Source organism: Cavia porcellus, unplaced genomic scaffold (genome assembly GCF_034190915.1).
Source record: "Cavia porcellus strain 051 isolate PalLab524CR breed Dunkin Hartley unplaced genomic scaffold, mCavPor4.1 scaffold_2, whole genome shotgun sequence".
NCBI lineage: Eukaryota > Metazoa > Chordata > Mammalia > Rodentia > Caviidae > Cavia > Cavia porcellus.
The window spans coordinates 85,678,366-85,691,736 of NW_026947485.1; the positions used below are offsets into that span (position 1 = coordinate 85,678,366).

Sequence of the window (13,371 nt, forward strand, 5' to 3'; positions counted from 1 at the left end):
GGGTCAGCTCAAGTTCAGGTTCGTGGCTGGGCTACTGTTTCCTCTTCCCCAAAGCCACCTAGAGAAATGAATTTGAAGGAGTGATTCATTGCCCCAAAGAGCTGGTCAGACATAGGCCAGGTCACAGTAGCTCGCATTGGCAGGCCCTCTGAATATTTTTTCCCTGACGGTGATAACTAAAGAACTTTCACCTATTCAACGCGCACATGAACACTGTATTACATTTCATTTCTGACTTTCCAAACACTCCGTGAGGAAAGGGGACTCAGAGGATTTAAGCAACTGACCTGAGGATACCCAGGAAGGGCTGAGAGAGCAAACGTCTCTCCCTTCCTTGCCCTGACTGTCTGTTTGTCTCCCATGCTCTTTAGTTCCTCCTGGTAACGGCAGTCATTGGGCCCTAGGGGTGAAATGTGATTGCCCACATTAGCTGAGCACCTCTTCTTCCCAGAGTCCTGCTTCCCCCACTGGAGTCTCTATCTCAAGAGCCAACAGTAGGTGTTCAGGCTCCGCTCTGCCTCCCCTACCCTGAGTACCATCTGCGCCCACTCTGTGCCCTCCCTGCTCCGAACACCTGTGCTTCTCATCAGGCATCTCCCACACAGCCTTAGAATTGGTAGATTTGTGTGTCACTGTCCATTCCTAGTGGACAAAAAGTACCCCGAGGAAAAGGCTAGATAGTGTGGCACTTGGCAAAAAGCCGTTCTCATGAAAGCCGGGCCGTGGGCAGACTGTCTGGCTGTGTGTGGGAAGTGTAAGAGGCACACTGCGCTTCATCAGCATCTTGATCAGCTGTGAAAGGTAATGAGTTGTGAAAATTCAGGGTTGCACAGCAAGCACCCTGTTGAACTGGACAACAGGAACTGTGTCTGCTTCAAGGTCTAGTGCCTGGGCAGTGGGCCCTTCTTCTGGGTCCTGACCTCAGTGGACAGACTTCAGCAGGCCAAACAATCCCCTCGAAGTGTGTTTCACTGTTCTTGAGGTTTGTGCTTTTGATACTATAAGGATTCGTACCTTTGGCCAGAGTCTCAAAGTGTGTAAGGCCCACACTCAAAGTGCAGAGCAGATGCTCACTGATCGTGTGAGGCAGGCTGACGGGCACCTCGTCAACTGCCATCTCCTCCATGGATCAAGAAAGGAAGGTAAAAGATGCACCAAGGTGCAGACTGCTAAGGCAGATCAACTTATGTCCTTGGTCTAAAAAGAGCTCAAATTCTTTCCAGGTAAAACGTTCCTCAAATCAACATTCAAAAGTCCAAATTTCAAAAGTGGCAGCATTACAGTTTTTGACAAGAAATCGTCCAGTGGTCTGCACTGTGATCCTAGAGCTGGCACTCACAGTCAAAGCAACCTTGGACCAGTGCCTGAAAGCCATTCTTAGCCTATGTTCTGCCACAATGAAATCACAAATGATTTTCTCATGAGAATGCATTAGAAAGTAAAATATGGCCTAAATGCTGTACTAGTGACATTTTCTAGATCATTTCCACAGAACCACGCCTTCCAGTCTTTTATGCTCTCTGTACCCCTCACTTTCCCCATATCTGTCTTTCATTTCCACCCAGGAAACTAGTTAAACTGGTGACCAGTCGCAATTCCTCCTAACTTAAGAGCTAACTCTTTCTGGGTATGAGCACTCTGATGATTGTGGACTCAAACTCCTAGACTCACCTCTCAGCAGATCCTGATCATGAGAACCACAGTGTGGGTAGAGAAACTCCTGGCTTACAATCACAGCTTTGAGACAAAGGGAAAGGAAAGGAAGGGAAAGGATAAAAAAAAACGAAAGGGAAAATATGGAAACAAACTTTTGTAAGTGAGGAGGAGATGAAGGTTCAAAGGAGGGGAGGGAATAGGGGAAAAAAGAAGAATCAAAATATGTACAGGTCCACAATCCCTATGATGAAGGGGATCAATGTGTATATCACAAGTGTGTCAATAAAATGTCAGCCCTGCTCTCTGGCCATGTGACTTTGAGAGGTTTGATGACTTCCCTAAGCCTCCACTTCTTTTTTTTTTTTTTTTTTTTAATTTAAGGAGAAAAAGGGGGAAAAAAGCAGAACAAGGATACAAGTTATACAGAATTTCAGGAAAAAAAATAAACAGTAGGAAATCACTAGTTAATGGATTACATATTGTCATCTTAGAAATATTTGTTCAAGTTACAAGATTAAAGCATATAAAGTGCACATTCAAACAGCGAGACTGCAAACAGTTCCGTTCAACGATCCAACAAAACTCAGTAATATCATTGTCTATCTTATACACTTAAATTTACATGCAGTTATACCATTTAGAGCACTTTCTTTTTCTCTCTTTTGTATAATGACTATTACACATTTTGGGTTTTATTGCTCCCACAGTTCTTATTGCTTTTTTTGGAAGAAAGTAAAACCAAATGTGACTTAACAGAACAGAATCGGTTAAATCAAAAGGGTGGACATAATAGATAATGTAAAAATATAATACAAGATGATCAACAATGGTTACCATAATGCCTCCCGCTATCTCAAATAGAATTGCCTATATCATCAGTTATAATAAAATTGAACAAAACAGTAAAGAACAAAACCAACAAAACCAAAACATTGGAGACATTACAGGTCTTCAAAAGTAGATAATAGTCAACCAGTATGGGCGTCATAATGAATCCCACTATCTTCACAGCTGTTGCCTAAACTTTCGAACCTGGTACTATCAAGCAAAGCAGAATAGAGGAACATCAGTCAAAACATGGTGAGAGCAATACAGGGCTTCAAATCAAGTTAACAGAATATCAAAGTGGGTTACTATACTATATCCTGCTTTTTTAAAATTTATTTTTCCTTTAATTAAAAGGATAAAAATAAAAAAGTAAATAGTAAAATGGAGATTGAGATAAAAGAGGGCATAACAACTAAACAGTGCAGATCAATACATAACCATTTAAGCAAATTAGTGTTTCACCACAAGATAATCCCAACATAAAAGTAGTTACCACATTGTCTCTTTCCTGGAGATCTTTGAGTATAACTTCGTATACTGTAGCATCAAATATATCAACACAATGTATAACCATTCAAGAGAATGACAGAATTACAGGATATTTAGAATCAACTAACAGATAATGAACTATGGTTTCTGTATAATCTCGTTGTCTATAAAAGTTTTTGTTTATACTATCACATATAATAAAATCCAATAAGATACAACATGTTAAGACCTATGGAGACAGAAGAACAAAAGCTTGATGGGTCTTCAAAATAAGATGATACCAAATCAGCACTACCTAATATGATATCGTTTTCTCCAAGATAGCTGTTCCTATCATCCAATCTTCTCTGCCTCATTTCTCTTGAGCTCTTTTTCTGTCATTAGTGGTCAGTTTGTCTTCTTCATTTTGTTTTCTGCTCCATTCATTGTGGCCTCTCTGCCACTATTTCTGGATTCTTCGTATTTTTCTTTTTTAGAATATCCTGCAATATTCTCTGTAGAGTTGAATTGGTGGTGGCATATTCCCCTAGTTCCTCTTTATCCTGAAAGCACCTTGTTTTTCCAACTTATGAAAAATAGAGATAATACCTGCTACCTCACAGAGATTAAGGATTAAAAGATAGAAAGATATAAGGCATGGGTAGAAAGAGGAAACTAGCACCATGCTAGGCTATGGTAATGAATCTCAGCGTCCTTCTCCACCTACTTACTCTCTCTTGACCACAAATTTCAGGCCATTGGCATGAGAAGGTCATATTACATTCATTTTGGCAGGACCTGAATTGGGCCCAGCACGGCTCTCAGCTACCCTAGGGGAGAGTCTTTAGCAAGACGGGGACAAAGGACAGGAAAAACAGTAAGTCCCTGACTTAAGAACTTGCAAGTTGCAAACTTTTACAGGTGTACTGTATAAGACTTACTTGGTCAACATAACAAACTGATAGAATTTTCAGCACAGAAGGGAACCATCTGATAGAATTTTCAGCGTAGCTAAAAAGATAAGAAATATGAAATAAAAGTGGCCTTTATTTTAAGAATGTGGGGAGAGACTCCATGACCTCCGGGGTCTGGCATTCTCTCCACCAGATACGTGGTGTGGGGGCATACTTGTAGCTTAGGTTTGGGGTGGTGCCTAAGGGGCATTAATGATGCACAGGTAGCCCATTGGTATTCATTTGGCACCATAAGTAAATTGCCTAAGGGCAGGAAAGGTGACCTCAAGATAGAGCCCCTTGGTTCCACCTCCCAGGCTCCCACCGGCTACAGTGTCCCATCTGGGGCAAAATACTTTCACAAACAAACCCAACATAGTAACAATTCGCCTGAAACAGAACTCATTCATAAATTGAGAACTTACTATATCAGAAAAATTGTGCTTGCATTAATTAGCTCATTAATACTGATTAATGTTAATTATTATTGATATTAGTTATTAATTACTAACTAACATGGCAGGAACTTGCTATATAAGAAACAAGAGAATGGAAGGAGGAAGGAAAGGAAGGAGGAAGGGAAAAGGATAAAAAATAAGAGGGAAAATATGGAAACAAAGCTTTTGTAAGTAAGGAGGAGACAAAGGATTGAAGGAGGGGAGGGAATAGTGTAAAAAAAAGAACCAAGATATATTATATACAGGTCCATGACCCCTAGGATGAATGAGATGAGTGTGTGAATCACAAGTCTATCAATGAAATCCATTGTTTTAAAACTTGCTGTGTAAGAATCTGTCTGTGTCATCAAAAGAAACTTTTAAAAGGCAATATAAAACCTAATTACTTTACTTTTAATAAAACAAACAGAAATATAATAGTGGTGTGTGGGTTTTAAAGACCAGAGTGATAAAGAAGCATAATCTATTTACACACTATTGTGAGCTAGTAAAGCTTCAAAAACAGGGGCAAGAGAGCCTCCCTAAAACCTCGGGATCGGTGTCAGCGCCAGACAGTCAGAGCTATCAGAAACAAGCAACAGAATTAAGATAAAACCTGAGAAGATTCAAGTTCACCTTGAAAAGAATCAGCTTGAAAACAAGCAAGCCAGAGAGATCCTGCAATAGTGTTCCAGGGTGACAGGCTGCAGAGTCCAGACGTTTCCATTCTGGGCCAGGATGAAAGGTGCGTGGGGGTGTCCCTCGGGAGCAGGCGGCGCTTGTGATGTGCAGGTGGGTAGGGACTGGCCGGTCATTCCCGTGGTGGGTGGGAGAAAATGCAGAAGCTGAGTGCTACCAGGGAAAGAAAGGTCATAACTCAGCTACATATCAAGGATAACAAGGTTCTTGTTTGTGAGGGCTGCTCACATGTTGAAAGCCACTCATTTTACTGCATAAAATTGGGAAATTTTTGGAAAATATAACCAGAGGTAAAAATCACCCATAATTTCTTCTCCAGAAGATAATAACTCAATACTTACTGCATTTGGGGATAGATGATAAATAGACAGATGTGTGGATGTGCATGTATGTGTAATTTAAATTTTGAATCATACTATATGCAATGTTGTATATGCAATGTTGTATAACCTATTTTTTCACTAAACATGAAATCAGGGGCATTTTCTGATGTACTTTGATTTTAATTACGATTTTAGTAATTTGCTGTATTTAGTGCATAGTATTATATGTGCAATAATTTATAAATTTTATATATATTTCAATTATTATAGTTAAAGTTTCAGCATGTATATGTGTTTGTATATATAATTTATTTAATCAACATTATTGGGAATTTATTTCCAAGTTTTCACTATTACAAGCAAAAGCAGTCAAAATAGCTAATGTTCATTGTGTTAAGCACTTTATAAGTATTATTTTACTTAAGTTTCACAATAATGCTGTGGGGTAGATATTGTTAAGTCTCAGTCTTATCATCTGAAAAATGGGAAGCATAAAAATGCCCCGCTCACTAGACTGCCCTGAGAAATGAATGAACAGGTGCTTCCTGACTGCCTCAGACACCTACGACTCACTACAAGTAGCAGTGACTTTTAATGGAAGAAATAAAATGCTAATTTAACCCTTTGATTCCCCCTCATAACCCGAGCAACACCCCCATCACACCTCCGCCTCTCTGCTGCTTGCACAAATCTGATGTTAAAAATGCCCTCTGCCCCCATCCCATGTCTCACCCTTTCTTCTAACCCCGGCAGCTGGCCCAGAGGCTGGGAAAGGGCCACTCTCGCGAACCTTTCCTGGCCTCGCACCCTTCCCTGAAAAGAAGGTTTTCTGTTTTTTTGGGTTTTTCCTCTTGACATGAACATAGCACTTTCTCTGATTTTGGCCTTGAGAGAAGAGAGGCACCAGGTGATGGAGCCAGCCTATGTTGACCACCCTCTGGTCAATCAGAGGGGGAGTTTTTCGGAAGGCAGAAGGAAGCAACAACCAGCTTTAAGAACAAAGCGTTCTCTGTTACCAGGAGCCAGAGGACAGCAGAATGGAATGTCCCCTACGTTCTCACACATTTTCCCTTGACAGTGTATCTATCTGCCGGAAACAATCACCCAAGTGTATTACGGTTCCCAGCTCCAGGCCACACTTCCCAGTCCTCAGTCCTCCTAGCCCGGGTAGATTGGACGGACGTGCAGATGGCCGCACTGTTTCTCAGGAGAAACACCAGGCTTTTTTGGATTGTATTTGATGGTCTCTTCAATAAGCAATCGCACAGACTGCTAGATAAATGGACCTTTAAACACAAACCACCTGGTGGGGAGGGGGGATGTGTGTAAACTCAGCACTTGGGAAGCTGAGGCAAGAGGAGTCCCATGAGTTTGAGGCCAGCCTGGGCTATATAGTGAGTTCAAGACCAGGCTAAAGTATATAACAAGATCTTGACTCAAACAAAGCAAAACAAAACAAAGCAAAGCAAAAGAACCCTCAAAAGTAATAATAATAAAAAACCACAAAGCACCAACTCAATTCACAAAGTGCTGTCAGCTCTACAAACAGCCGTTAGAAACCCTTTACTCCAAACTCCCCTCTTGTAAATGAAACCTCTGCAATTCAGAGAGAGGTGACTAACCTCCGGGTCAGACACGGAGGTGACCAGGAGAGAACGGTGGTTCCAATGACTAAGGAAAGATTTCCCTCCTCAACTAGTGAGGCGGGCAGAGCTGCGAAAACAATCCCAGCCAAGCAGGTAACCCCACCAAGCCCAATCCCCCAAAGCGAGAGAGTTTGAGAAGGAAATGCTATTTTATACTTCCAAAAGAGTAACTAAAATTCAGAACAGTGTTGGCTTCCTGATATCTATTTTGTCACTTAGTATTTATGTTTTAAATAATAAATAGAAGAAGGGGGGCCGGGGAATTAGGTCAGCAGCATAAGTGCCTGCCTGGCAAACGCAAGGTCACGAGTTCGATCCCTAGTACCTAAATAAGTAAATAAATAAATAGAAGAAAGATAATGTGGCTTCTTAGGGACCCTGTAGCCTTGCTCCCTACCACCCCACACCACCCATCTGTCCCCAGACACTTTCAGGTCCACTCAAGTGGCGTGTTGATTTCCCTGTAACAGTTTCTCCTTTCTATGGGCTGCCCTAGACACTCTTCAGGCATGCATGGAAAGGCCCAGAAGCTGGAGGGCAATGGGAGAAGACGGTGCCAGAGCACTTCCCTGCAGGGAGCAGGACAGAACAGACAGAAAAAGAAAAGGCAGTGTGGAGGTCTCTCAGGGCCCTCCTCACTCACACAGATGAGGGAACTGGAACTCAAGGCATGATGCCTGCGGCCTGTGGACAGAGGCGGGGCTCAGCTCAAGACTTTCCAACCCTGGATCAACCATGTCTACCTTAGTCCTGGCACTGGAAGACAACACCAATGCTCCATGAACCCCCATATCTTTCTAAGGTTAAGGGCGGAGTTACTGCTAAGGAATGACTCTGGGGTAGAACTTTTAGACTCCAACAAGGAGAGAGAGAGTAAGAGAGAAAACAAGAGAGAGAATAATAGAGAAAAATGAGAGAGAATAAGAGAGAGGTCTCAGCCTGTCTGCTGCTGTTAAAAAGCTTGCCTTCTGTGGCTAGCTAGCATGGTCAGGGAAAAACAACCAGACCTGCCTCTGCACGCCCACCACCATTCAGAGGCTTGCTTCCCTCAGGCAACCAGTGTGGGCAGGACAAAACAGCCAGATGCACCCCATGCACCCGCAGGCTACCATTGGAGATGCTTGCTTTCTTTAAGCTGCCAGTGTGGGCCAAGAAAATCAGATAAACATACCTTTGTATACTTCCACCATCAGGGGAGTCCTGATGGTGTAGCCACACAGGCTGACAGAAGAAGTAGATCCCCCACGACACTCCCTTGGCCATCGGGGAACCTCAGTGTAGCTGTACAGGTCTGGAGAAGCCCACATCACCCCCACGGCCTCCCTGGGAACCTGGACTCAGAGAAACCAGGTACTCACACCATTCCTCTGCACTGCAGAGGGACAGCCCATGTGGAAAGTTCCTGGGACCCCAAAACTCCTGGGAACCCAGGAGAATGTCAAGACAAAGGAGCAAAAGGCAGTCTCAGACCTCCAGCCCTCACAGAACAAGTCTGGAAGATACAGACATGGGAAAAAAAGGAAGTCACATACCTTAAATCTCTGAAAGAATAGCAACTGAAGTAAAGAAAAAACTTTATGAGACTGTAAAAGTAATCATATCAGAAATAATATCTCAGGTAAAAGAAGAAATCACAAATATAATGGAAGAATTGCGGAGCATATGTAAAGAAGACATAGATTAAAAAGAGGAGCACAGGAAAATGATGGAAACCCTGAATGAACAATAGAGGAAGGAATCACAATGCATGAAACAGATTCAAAGAGAGATCCAGGAAATTAAAAACTCCATCAAAATCTGGGGAAACCACTTCAAAGAGACTGAAGATAGATTTTTAGACCTTGAAGACAGGATTACAGCTAGCGATTGTGAAAGAAAAGATCTCTTTAAAAATAGAAACAGGAAATAACAATTCAACAGTTGCATGGCAACACAAATAAAAATACTTTATGACAGAATTTTGGTGCAGCTGAAAAGATAAGAAGTATGAAATATAAATGATCTTTATTTTAAGAAGGCGGGAGAGACCCCCGACCCTCTGGGGTCTGACATTGTCTCCCTGGGTCGGCGATCTCTCCATCTGACATGTGGAGTGGGGCATACATGTAGCTTAGGTTGAGGTGGTGCCTGAGAAGCATTAGGGATGCGCAGGTATCTCATTGGTATTATTTTGCGCCAGAGCAAGTTCCTAGGGGTGGAGAAGATAGAGCTCCTTGGTTCTGCCTGAGGCTTTACTGGCTACAGTGTCCCATCTGGGCCATAATTCTTTCAATTTAAAAGTGATAGACGTCAGCAAAAAAGCAGGGGCCAACAGAAATGACATGAAAAGACTATTTACAGAAGTAATAGCAGAAAACTTCCCAAACATGGGGAAAGAACCTGGCATACAGGTAAGTGAGACATAAAAGACTCCAACTAACCATGATTAAAATAAATCTACACCAAGACATGTAATAATCAAGATCCCAGAAATTCAGCACAAGAAGAGAATATTAAAGAAAAGAAACAGTTCACGTATAAAGGAAAACTGGTCAGAATCGTGGCAGACTTCTCAACACAAACCATCAAGTCAAGAAGAGCTTGGAGTGAAGTACTTCAGATCCTGAAAGAAAACCAATTCCAACCCAGATTTATGGAAAAATATGATATTTCCATGATAAAGAACAACTGAAGGAATTCATGGCCACCAAATCAACTCTACAAAGAGCACTAAAGGACATTCTAGAGAGAGATAAAGATGACCTCCTCCCGTTATTGCTGTTCAATAGGTGAGGTTTAACCTATCCACTAGTGACCCTGACAGTCCAAGAGGTGTTGTTTATCTTTCACATGAATTTAAATTTCAAGTAATATGGACCTGGAATGCAGGATCCAGTTCCACAGTTAGTGACAGAGCCCAGTCAATGGGCCACGGTGCAATGCCACTATTATAACACATGTCCTAATTCACAGAAAGTAGTGGAAAGTAACCCTGAACAGAGGATCAACTACCAAAGAAAAGGCAGGAAAATAATATGAGGAAAAAAAGTTTTAATAGGAAATTTGGACTCTAAACAACTGTTAGCTAATAAGAGGATTCAGAAAGGCCTGAAATCCATCCCCAGAGATCATCAAGGGTCTACAATGCTGCAAACAGATGTGAAAGTGGCAGGACACCAAAATTTCATAAGCAGTAAGCTCTGGGTGATGCAGTTAAAAATAGTAACAATAGCAACACTGGAAAGGAAATAGGTCAAAGTTTGAACAGAGGTTGCTTCAAGGGGATAGAATTATGTATTTTCTTTGCTTCTTTATAAATATCTCTGCAAAGATTAAGTGTTATTTCTGCAATAAGGGCAAAAAAATGCTCAAAAAGGGAGGGAGGCTGCGGGCAAGAATCAGAAAAGGAGGACTGACAATGTACGAGCTAAGAAAATGTGTCTGCCTAATCCATCGGAGAACTACTCCGGGCCCTGAGAGTTGGAGCAGTTCTAAGCTGGAGGTAGGCAGTCCCATTAAGTTGTCAAATCATCCAGGCTAGGCTCACACCTGCAATTCTCTTGCCCCTGCATTTCTTCCAAAATGCTGGAATTACAGGTGTGTGCCCCCACGTCCAACTGAAACTTCTAATTTTCCAAAATGTTTTTGACATTTCTCTTCTGAATTTCACCACAGCCTTATAAAGCACCCTATGGAAATGAATGACCAAAGAAGGTCATTTTCCCAAGGTCATACAGTGAAGTAAGGGCATAAGCAAAACCAGGGGAGAATCTAGCTGCTCCCAACCAGGTCCCTTTGCAAAGGCTCCTCAGCTCTCTGAAAGAGGACTATGCTGCGTTTTTGTTACCTTGGAAGTACACACACACACCACACCACATGGATTTCCTACCCCTTTTACCCATCTTCTAAACTTACGAGGCAGGATCAACTTCCATTGCTTTTAATGCCACTTCAGAAAACAGTTGCTTTCAAACCAGCAGCCAAAGTAATGTGAAAGGTCGGAGGTAACCAGCAGAGGTCACAGAGTGCAAAGGTCAGGCCTGGAAAGTGCAGGACCGCCTGGCATTTGCAATACTCGGGAAAACTTACAGACTTGATGGTGGGGCTTCCAAATTGCTCAAATTCAACTTACTGTTTTGTTCTTTCTTTCAAAAGAAAACAAGTCATTGTACTATGTCGTCTCCCAAAAGATCTGCAGCTGTGCATACATGAGCCCAATTCTGCATAACAATGAACGATGTCACTGTTTGGACCAAATGATTGGCTCACCAGGTCAGATAAAGCCCTCCAGATATGAACTGTGAATAAAGTGGAGGAATACTCAGTGACTACTAAAAGCACGAAGTCAATTTTCTCTGTAGTGACAGAATTTCTCTGTAATGTCCACACAAGAGCAATGTATTGCCGTTACCTTGCCCACGTCCCAGTACTGCAGATGATGGACTTAATTTCTCCGCAAGCTGGGATCCTGCTTGTCCTCCTACTTCTCCTGATTTCCCAACACCTAAGAAGGCATAGGCCGATCAGATGGAGCGGATAGAGGATTTGGGTTGTGATTTTAAAACAAAGGGGTGTCAAAAAAGAGTGAGCTGTAGGATCTTCTTCTGGCACCCAGATCTTTTTTCCTTTTAAATTTATTTTTTCATACAATTGCTTTATAAATTGTATATATTTGTTTTATTAGCACGTGTTTGTAATACACGAAGCCTGGTACAGTCTGTTTCCTTTTGAAACCCCTCTCCATTTCCCTCCTTCCCCGCCTTTCTGTTTTCACTCATGTTTTCGGCTCATGTTTGCGACATGGAATATTTACATTCCTGCTGGCTGTTTGGTTCCTGTACGTGGCATATCTGAAATCTGCTTGACTTTCCTCTCCCTGCTCCCTTCATTCTCTATCTTCCAGCCCCCTTTCCATTTGCAAAAGCTCAACCCCCTTGTTTTCTTCTACCATTCTTTATTTTGTTCTTTGTATTGTTGCTGAAGTCAAATGAGAGATTCCATATGGCGTTTAAGCTTATATATCTGATTTATTTCACATTATATTTTCCAGGTGCACCCCCTTTCCTACATTATCCTCCTCTGTGTTAGCCGAGGAGTGTTCCCCTACCTCAGGTAACATGTTATCTGTTCACCTGTTAACAGGCAGAGAGGCTGCTTCTAGAATTTTGCTACCATGATTGTGCTGCTACTAACATGGCGTGCTTGTATTACTGTAATATGATGTCTCTAGCTCTTTGGAGAAGATACCTAGAAGGGGAAGAGCTGGCTGGGTCCAATAGAATTGCTAGTTTTAGTTATTTGCGGAACCTCCATACTGATTTCCATAATGGTTTACAAGTTTACATTCCCACCAAAATGTAAGAGGGTTCCTTTCTCACCACAGCCCTGCCAGAACTTGTTATTCTTTGTCTTCTTTTTGACTGCTATTTTTCTAAGAAGTGTCTATTTATTTCACTTGCTCATTCCTTTATAGAGCCTTTTATACTGAAAGCACCCAGATTCTTTTTTTTTCTAAATCCCTTTTATTTCAAGGATAAAAATTTTTTTAAAAAAAGAAGAAAACTATAACAAAATTTCAAAACACATCAATCAGGGGGCAGTAATGGTACATACATTGTGGGTTGTCATCTCCAAATTATTCATCCAGAACACAAGACATCTCCATTCAATTGTCCAAATAATACCAGCACCAATCTGTCTCTTCACTGAACTCAGAGAAATCAGTAGTATAACTATATTAACTATTTTTATATATATACACATATATGTTTTTTCTTTCAGCTTCTCATACTAATGAAATAGTACAATGTTTACATGTGTGTCTTATTTATTTCACTAATGATTATGCTCTCAAGTTGCATACATGTACCTATAAAAGTCTCCAGTTTATTCTTCTTTATGGCTGAGTAGTACTCTATTGTATAAAAATACATCTTTCCTATCCACTCCTCAGTCAGTGGGCATTTAGGTTGATTCCAGGATCTGGTGATTACATCCTGTGTCGCTATAAACATGCGTACACACCTATCACTGGGATATGATGTTCTTAATTCTTTTTGGAAAATACCTAGAAGGGGAATAGCTGAGTTAAGTGGGACCTCTAATCCTAATTTTTTGAGGAATCTCTACACTGATTTCCACAGAAAATGCACAAGACTGCATTCCTATCAACAGTAGAGAAGGGTTCCTTTTTCCCCACAACCCCTCCAGCATTTGTTATGGCCTGATTTTTTGATGGTAGCTGTTCTTTGAGGTGGCAATCTGTTTTGTTTTAATTTGCATCTCTCAAATGACCAGTGATGTTGAACATTTTTCATATTTATTTGCTGTTGTGTTTCTTCATCTAAGAAGTGTATATTCATCTCAGATGCCCATTTTTGGA

General features: G+C 41.4%; 1 protein-coding gene across 1 annotated transcript in view; it reads left to right on the forward strand.

Annotated features, from left to right (window-relative positions):
• The first annotated feature begins 4,873 nt into the window (after positions 1–4,873).
• Positions 4,874–13,371, forward strand: part of Tectb (tectorin beta) — a 33,210-nt gene continuing 24,712 nt past the window's right edge. Inside the window, exon 1 of the mRNA XM_023567356.2 lies at positions 4,874–5,134. The gene's annotated coding sequence lies outside the window, so the exon portion shown is untranslated. The remainder of the gene's footprint in view (positions 5,135–13,371) is intronic.